Raw genomic sequence first — 9770 nt, 5'->3', positions numbered from 1 at the left:
CCTCAGTTTCTTCTCTTCCGCATCCCTTATACTCCATTTTTTCCTTATCAACTCCCTCAGAATCCACCATGAATTCTTTCCTATTCTGTAACGCTCCATCCATTACTGGGTCAATTAAACTCTGATGGGAATTAATCTCCCGGAGATCAAGCTTCATAACGCTCGAACCCGAAGATCCCGGGCGTTTCTCCAACGTCTCCCGCCGATCATGCTGTCCTGGAGAAGGGTTTGAATTCTGCAAATCTCCGTTACCGCCAGAGGACATCTCCGCCGCCATGAGCCCACCGTCTAAATCCGAAAACTTGGCCTTGGAACTGAGATTTGAACTCTCCTTTCCCCAGGAACCAGAGCCTCCCTTCCATCTGCGAAAAACAGGAGGAACTCTGAGCCAAGGGCTTAAAGGGGTGTCTCCAGATAAGCTTCCCTCACCCTTCAAGCTTTTTGCAGCACAGCCCCACCTACTATGGCACACCACACCACAGTTATAACAGAAATTAGGTAGCTTCTCATATTTAAACTTCACCCAAGTAGACTTGTTCCTGATATTGATTTTCCGACCCTTGTCTAATGGTTTTGTAAGATCAATGATAATTCGAACGCGTAGATACTCCCCCCATTCAGCCTCCCCATTGGTCTGATCAACTTCTACAACTTCTCCCACAATTGCCCCAATCTGTTCCCCAATATCCGAACCCATGCATGCCAAGGGAAGGTTATACATCTTTACCCAAAAAGCTGCTTTTTCAAAAGCTTATTGAGAAGGAGGTGAAACCATCAAAAGGCATCACAGCAAAAAGATTTCCATCAACGAGCCATGGTCGCCTTTCAAGGATATCTATTTTTTCCCAAGAGTTTTCAAACTCCATCAAAAATAAGTTATCTCCCAACATCTTAAACGCAACCCCCCCGAGAGTCTTCCATGCCCGCATCATGTGGACCCTAATGTAATCTCTCGGGACCACTCTGTCAGCTAAGAGTTTTCCCACAAGGCAGGACTGGCCCCTACCAGAGATGGGCTCAATACGGTCATCCCCAATCTTTACTTCTGTATCTTCCCGTTCCGATAAGGTAAAATTCCCCCACATAGATGATAAGTCCTCCATAACTCACAATAAGATAAAATCACCCAAACAGAAAGAAAGAGAATAAACAGTAATCAAAAACTCCTGACACTCTTTACTGGAAAGAAGACACGTACGAACTCTAGACCCAGTGGGGGCCAGATGAAAAGGCTTCAACTCTAGGTCTAAGAATAGAGCGCTAGCTCGCAATTTCCTTTTTTAATATATATACGTTTTTCAAAAATTTGGTCTCATGGCTTTTGTCACATGATTGAGTACGGCTGCTTGAAATTAATGGGTCATTCAATGTATTAAATTATTATTTTTTCTAAAAGTTTAACCAATCGGAAGAAGTAAATTTAATCATTTAATTAATATTTTAACACTCCTCCTCACATGTGGGTACAAACTCCATTTTAATAGGTGATGTCCAACACATGAAATTTTTAATTAAAATTAGAGGTAATTGACAGAGTCAAGGTTCGAAGCAATGACGAATGAACAATTTTTCTTTTGACCCTTGACCCCTGCCCATAAGAGCTTCTGGCTCCGTCCCCGGTTCAAACTCATGACCTTTGCCTCTGATACCATGTTAAATTACCATTTGTTCTAAAAGTTTAAGCGGCTAAGAATAAGTAAATTTAATCATTTAAATAATACTTTCACGCATTAATGCACTTGATGTAGACTTAGAAAGAAGAGGCTTATTCTGATTTCAGGTAGGATAACAGAACTTCTATTGTCATTCCATAACAATTTGCCGATTACCACTAACTGCACCACTCTAAATAGTTAGCGGGTAATAACTGATATCTTGTAAACTCCGATAAAGGGATAAATTGTTGTGGGAGTTAAATTCATTTCACTTATCTTGTGTCATACATGCATGAAGGGTAGTTTCCATAATATCTTTTAACTTCTATCTTGCAGATAGAATCTTGAACAACTCTATCGCCTTTTATTAACAGAAAGCCAAGGGCAAGTTCAAAACATGACTTTGATTTGGGAGGACTAACTATATATGTGCAAAGAAACTAAACACAATCTGAGCCATTAGTTGAAGCAGCATACATGTAAAGACTTTTTTACTTATCAACAAAGCCTTATGGCACAATATTATGCAGTCTCACTGTGGACTTATCACAAAAACAGTTAACCATTGTTGCGCTTACCCAAAACATCAATACTTGTATAGTAGGAGCCGAGAGAGTAGTTAACAATAAGAAGTACTGAAAAAAAGCCCATGGCAGACCCCTGGTCAAATATTTTTCATCTTTAGGCAGCTAAGAAACGGTTTTTGTGGAACAGGTATCCACTTGACATAATTAAGTCAATATTACACTAACGAAATATGTTATTTCAATTATTTTTATAATTGATGAATATTATCATGTCAGTAAAAAAAAAATAGGATGAGATGAAAGTGATATATTTATCATTACTATTAACAAAAACATTAAATTAGGAGGGTGTTTGAGAAACTTTTGTATTTGTGGAATTTTTGTTTGAATAGTAATTAAAAGTGATTAATGTGATATAAAGTACAAAAAGTTTGAAATTGTTTTATAGAAAAATGAAAAAAAATTATTTTATAGTGAATTTTTTTTATTTGAATGGTAATAAAAAATAATTAATATGAAATAAAAAGTGAAAAAAAAAATGTTTTAAATTTGACTTTTTTGAAATTGTATATCCACTGAAACTCTAAATAATTAAACTGGTCTAAAGTGTATAAGCACGTTTTTGTTCTTGTATTGTAGGTTATATTTTTTTTTTTTTTGTTTTTGGTTAAATAAAATGTTTTGTTCTAATTAATACAAATATTAAAATTCATTAAAGAGCTCCATCTACTTATTTTCTCGAATACTACAGTCGAATCACTGCACCGTCATAAATTTATGAACGTAGGCTTGTTTGTCAAGCAACAATACATAACAGCATTGTTTATGTACTTTTTTTTCATTTTTTTTTTTATATTTTTCACTACTAATCAACATCAAAACATTCTCACTTTTTTCACTTTTTTATATCACATTAATAATTTTTATTACTATTCAAATAAAAAAATTCACTACAATATAAAACTTTTTCACTTTTTTATACAAATTTTTTTTATTTTATATCACATCATTACTTTTTACTAATTCCAAAACTAACAATCCACTATTCTGTTTTGTTCTGTTATGTACATGTCTTTGTCAAACAAGCTCGTAATTTTACCATGTTTTGTCAACTTCAATAAAGCTGGTTGTACGATTTTAATTGATTACTGACAATATATATATATATTAAAAAAAAGAAGCAAAAATCTAAAAATTAAGAACCGTTGGATCGGTTTGAGATGGACAGGGCTTTTAATATGGAGAGGCCAATATCTACCCGTCCCTCTTATGATCCCATGAGTTACATATATATATATATATATATATATATATATTCACATGAGAGGGACCGGCTGTTGCTCAATTTTTCACTTACATATTTTACATGTTAACTGGCAATTCAAAAGTTTTAATGTACAAAAATACCATGCAAATGAGAAAGCTAGTTATTGCATGTATTGCTCACTTTCGTATTTATTCAAGAAAGAGACAGAGAGAATCTCATTGAATTAATTTTCTTCCTTTGTCGCCTTCCATAGTTTCATATAAGAAAGTATCCTAAAATGGAAATAATAAACTGGGTGAGGTTGAGCAACCGACAAGGCCCAGAATCACGAGATGAGTCTTCAAAAGATGTGATTCCTTTAGACGGTGTTAACGTCTACTTCCAAAGACGAAGACTCAAATTTTGCAGTCCACTTTTCATGTTTTTCTATACCAGCTTCAGAAACACTACGTTGGACCTTCATCAAGCTTCTTCAAAGTCGCACTTTGTAACAGGATACCCATTTCATTTTAACGGCAAAGGGAGAAAGAACTTGCAGAACTTTAAATCGTGTCATCATCCCATTACAATTTCTCTATGCCACAGGACATTCAGCCCAATGAAATTAAATTATTCTAATCTATCAAAAGCGAGGCAGAAACACTCGGAAATAAGCTATAGATTCTATTTTTTAGTTTCTACATTCAAAGCTTGGTTTGATACAGAAGGGGGTATTCTCACGCCAACTGCAGTGAACATGATAGAGTCCGAAAAGCCGAAGGCCAGGAAACCCAATCAGAAATACCTTGAACAATTAACCAAAGTGGGGAGTGATATAAGCGTAGCATTAGAACACGTACGAAGCAAGGGCCCTCTGTTTCAGTAGGGTAGAACAGGGTTAAACAGAGGAATGTTAATGGGTAGGGAAGATGAGCAACGTGGGAAGAATTGAGCGTGGTGAGTTGGCAAGAACATGGGTAACTGGTTAATTAATGGGAAGGTTTGTCGTGTTGTTTAACAAGCTCTTGTACTGTGGTTTACTTCACACTCGAAGTGAAGTGTTTAGTAATTCCATTTCGATGGTAACATTTGTTGTTTCTTTACAAATTACAGGTTTTGAACAATAGTAGAGGTTCTTTTGGTTTTTCTTTGAGCTGTAATGAAGGTATTCTGTTTTTTACCCAAGCTGCATGTAATGAAGCCATGGAGGTATTGTTGCTTTCACCCACCAAGTTTAATTTCTATTGATGAGGGTTCACTTCTGGCTGGTTGTTACTGTACCGTAAAGAAGAAGAATATATTTTATAGAACGGAGAAATTTTGAAAGAAAAAAAAAAATGTTTAAGATATGTGAAGCACATAATATCTGGAAAGATACCTGATGAGATTAAAAACACGCCCAAAGGATGAGAAATTAATAAGTTTGAAAGCATGAGAAGTGGTGTGTAGAATTTGGATCAACGTGAGGACGATCATCTTTAGAACTAAACGTTAGCCCCGCCTGTTTTAAAAGAATCTGTTAGTTCCTTACGACGCTTTGTTTTAAAAATTTTACCATTTAATCTTCGCTGTCTATTTTTTAACAGCAAATATGCTCTTTCTTTTTTTCTTTTTTTTTTCTTTTTTGGACAGCCCTGAAGCTGGATCCTAACAAAAGATAATAAAGTTTATTCAATGATAATAATATTTTATTGTTTTTTACGGTCAATCTATGATAATAATAACTTAACCATTACTTTAATTAGCTCAGCCAAGTATGACAATGTAATAAATTGAGTTTTTGGTCCATGCACTAAGTGTTATTGCATTAATGTTGGTGATGGGTGCTAAACCATGTGTGAGAGACATTATTAAAATATTAAAATTAGTTATTTTTTATTAAGTTAAACTTTGAGAATAAATGGCATAGTTCTTGTCAAAGAGTATTGGAATTAGTTATTAACAACATGATTAATAAAGTAATTACTTACGGACAAAAAGCACATAATAAATTAATAAGAATTAAAAGACGAACACCAAGAATTCATTTATTAAATCCTCATGTGATGGAGATTACAGTAAGCTTATAATTAATTAGTCATGAAGAACAACATTTGCAGTGTAAATGCAACAGCAAACGTTTGGCTCTGCACATGTAAATCGAGTCCCCAAGCCATAAGCCTTCGTGCATGCGGTATAGCAAACATTAACAGTACAACCTTTAAGCGGGCCGCACTTACTATCCATGCCTAAACCAGTTGCTACTATTCAACAAAAAAAGATTAAATTAAGCAACATACGAAATTGTTTCATTACAGTGCTAAAATATTTAGATCTTATCATTACACGGTGAAGAAAACAACTACAATGAAAAAAAAAATAAAAAATTAATGAATTAATTAGTTCAGTCAATTGTGTGCGGCTTCTAACAATACAAAAGTCGCTGAAGTACTCTCTAACTATCGACCCTCAAGTTTAAACTGAATATATTGAGAATATATAATAACCCTTCTATGTATAAAGAAATTTAACAGAAAGAAGTTTCAATGTTAAGAATTGTATTCTCTATTTCATATAATCAAAAAAAAACAATTATCATTTACTTTTTTCTTTTATTTCAACACTAATCAATTACTACAATATTCGAAGAGATTTGTATCGTGTTGTGATGGTAACGAAATAATCAATAATAAGAATCTCTAAAAGAAAATTATGATGAACATCAGAATTATACGTGTCACACACCAAGAAAAAAAAAATGTTTTTTTTTTAAAAAAAAAAATTATAGTTGAAAGTCAAAAACTTTACTCTCAATTCAATCTTCTATTTTCTAATAATTAAACAAGGATTTGTGAGTGGTAAAAGATTTTAAACAACAATATAAAGAAATTCAACATAAAGAAGTTTGAATGTTAAGAATTCTATTCTCTATTGCATATAATAATAATAATAATAATAAATATTATAATTGGTTTTTTTCTTTTATTTTAGCACAAAAAAAGTGATTACCATATTCGAAAAAAAATTAATATTCTATTGTATACACATGTAACAAAAAGAAAAATAAAGAAGCATTATATCAAAAATAAAAAATAAATAAATAAAAGAAGCATTGAAATGAAGGATGGGACGAATTACCGAATAAGAAAACTAGGAGCATCACGAAATGAATGAAGAAAGTTGTAAAATATTTCATGTTAAGACGAAAACGTGAACAACAATTTAGCTCAACTTTAGCACACAAGGCTACCCCTGCCCGGATCAATATATATATATATATACACACTTTTTAGGCGTTTGATTTGGAATTAATATTCAAATTTCACAGCACGAGATCGAGACCATGTGGATGAGATAGAGTCTCCACATGAAATGGGCCTAATTAATTAATTAATTATCTGCCCATGCACTAACACTCCCGATTTGGAAATGTTATGTCATTATATGCAAATGGGTTCGGATTTTGGAATGGCCAAAATCATGTCACCGTCTTAATTACTACTACGTTTGGACAAAAAAGAAATAATCGGCTTCCACGGACAAAAACAAAAATAAGTGACCTCAATCAAGATGGTTGAGTACACATTTTGAGTTCAATCATTAGAGTAAGAAATTTCGTAGAAAGGAGATTAATATTATTATTATTCTTCCGAATTCGGAATTTATTCAATGGTAATAATATTTTATTGTTTTTTACAGTAAAAAATCTATGATAATAATAACTTAACCATTACTTTAATTAGCTCCACCAAGTACAACAAAGTAATAAATTGAGTTTTTGGTCCATGCACAAGTGTTGTTGCATTAATGTTGGTGTTGGGTGCTAACTAACTCCATACGGCCTATCTAGCTACCTCATGAAAACAAATTTATGATATGACATGCTTTTGTTCTAATCTTTTTCCTATTACCCATCAACATCTAATAAAATATCTACAATTTGTAGTGGGATATGATGGGGTTGATGCAAAAGCTTAAGGTTGCTCATGATTGTACTCAACCCTTCTTTGACTTGTTCAATATATGCTCTCATCTCGTGATTCTACCTCACCCACCTTATTGTTTCCATGACTTATCATCAAAGTATGGAAGGCCACAAGGAAGAAACATCCAATGAGATTCTCTTTGTCTTTTTCTTGAATAAATACAAAAGTGAGCATGCAATACAACAACTAGCTTTCCCATTTGCATGGTGTTTTCGTGAGTTGAAACTTTTGGATTGTCAACATGTTAAAGGAAAAGTTATGTCAGTTAGCGAGCATGTGAAATATATAAGTGAGATATTGAGAAAGAGCCGGTCCCTCTAATGTGTGTATATATATAATTCAAGGGGAAATGACTTGGGTAAAAGTCCTTAAAAGATTTTAGGGACCACCCACCTAACCTATCATCCAAAGTTGAATATGTACCTGAATTTTTCATATATATATAATTAAGGGATGAATCCCGATAGCAAATTAGCAATGTTGCAGTTTCCATTCAAGTTAAGAGAAAGTGCAAATGGAAGGGGCAATTGAAAGTGTCTAATAATTTGAAAGGATTATCACTTGGTAGAATTATTGCAAATGGGGGGAGGAAACTCGAAAATGTAGTTTTTTTTTTTTTTTTTTGGCTGGATAAGATTTCAAACTTTGTTTTCATGAGGATTGGGGGCACAGTGGACCTCCTCAACTTGGGAAGCCCTTGTGGCGTGGCAGGGGTCACGAGTGTGCAAAAAAAAACAATGGATAATTGAATTATTGGTCCCTAAGGTATGTCATAATTATAAATCATTCCCTATAATTTAAAAAGTTCATGGAAGGTCCTTGTAATAAATTATAATTACAAATCAATTCCTAAAGTCAAATTCTGTTAAAAAATTTGACAGATTCTGTTAAATGCCACATTAGCGTCACATCAAACCAATAAGATGGCGACACGTATCCATCTGAATAAAAAAATATAAATTTATTAAAAAAATAAATAAATAAACTTTCTTTAAAAAAAATCAAAAAAAAAAAAAAAAAAAAAAGGGAAGGGGTGGCTAGGCCACCCCCAGTGGCCCGATGGAGAGGCTACGACCACGCCCAGAGGTGGCCAGGGGTGGCGCGCGGCCACCCCTTCCTTTTTTGTTTTTTTTTTTTAAAATAAGCTTATGTATTTATTTTTTAATAAAATTTATATTTTTCTTATTAAGATGGACACGTGTCACCATCTTATTGGTTTGATGTGAAGCTGATGTGGCATTTAACAAAATCTGTCAAAATTTTTAATGAAATTTGACTTCAATGATCGATTTGTAATTATAGTTTACCACTAGGATCTCCCATAAACTTTTTAAACCATAGGGAGTAATTCGTAATTATAACATACCCTAAGGACCAGTGGTATAATTATCCCAAAAAACAAACCAGACACTCTGTCAGGGCTACTTTTTTTTCTAGGAAATTGGAAAATGTAGTTTTTTTTTTTTTTTTCGGGTGGATAAGATTTCAAACTTTGTTTTCATGAGGATTGGGGGCACAGCGGACCTCCTCAACTTGGGAAGCCCTTGTGGCGTGGCAAAGGTAACGAGTGTGAAAAAAAAAATAAAAAAATAAAAAAAAAATAATTGAATTATTGGTCCCTAAGATATGTCATAATTACGAATCACTCCCTATGATTTAAAAAGTTCATAGAAGGTCATTGTAGTAAATTATAATTACAAATCAATCCCTAAAGTCAAATTCTGTTAAAAAAATTTGATAAATTCTGTTAAATGCCATGTCAGCGTCACATCAAACCAATAAGATAGCGATACATGTCCATCTTAATAAAAAAAATAAAAATTTATTAAAAAATAAATAAATAAACTTTCTTTTAAAAAAAATAAAAATAAAAATTCAAAAAACAAAAAACAAAAAAGGGAAGGGGTGGCGCACGGCCACCCCCAATGGCCCGATGGAGAGGCTGCGACCACCCCCAGAGGTGGCCAGGGGAGGCGCGCGGCCACCCCTTCCTTTTTTGTTTTAAAAAAAAAAATAAGCTTCTTTATTTATGTTTTAATAAAATTTATATTTTTTTATTAAGATGGACACGTGTCGCCATCATATTGGTTTGATGTGGCGTTAACGTGACATTTAACAGAATATGTCAAAAAAATTAATGAAATTTGACTCTAAGGATCGATTTGTAATTATAATTTACCACAAGGACCTCCCATAAACTTTTTAAACTATAGGGAGTGATTCGTAATTATGGCATACCCCAGAGACCAGTGATGCAATTATCCAAAAAAAAAAAACCAAACTATGTCAGGGATTTTTTTTTTTTTTTTTTAGAGAAATTGTCAGGGCTACTTAATGCACTCATATGCTACCAATGGTCGCTACCGCGTATGGAGCC

The sequence above is a fragment of the Alnus glutinosa genome, chromosome 1, assembly GCF_958979055.1.
Source record: "Alnus glutinosa chromosome 1, dhAlnGlut1.1, whole genome shotgun sequence".
In the NCBI taxonomy this organism is placed as follows: domain Eukaryota; kingdom Viridiplantae; phylum Streptophyta; class Magnoliopsida; order Fagales; family Betulaceae; genus Alnus; species Alnus glutinosa.
The sequence above is the reverse complement of the archived record's forward strand: the minus strand, read 5'-3'. Positions refer to the sequence as shown.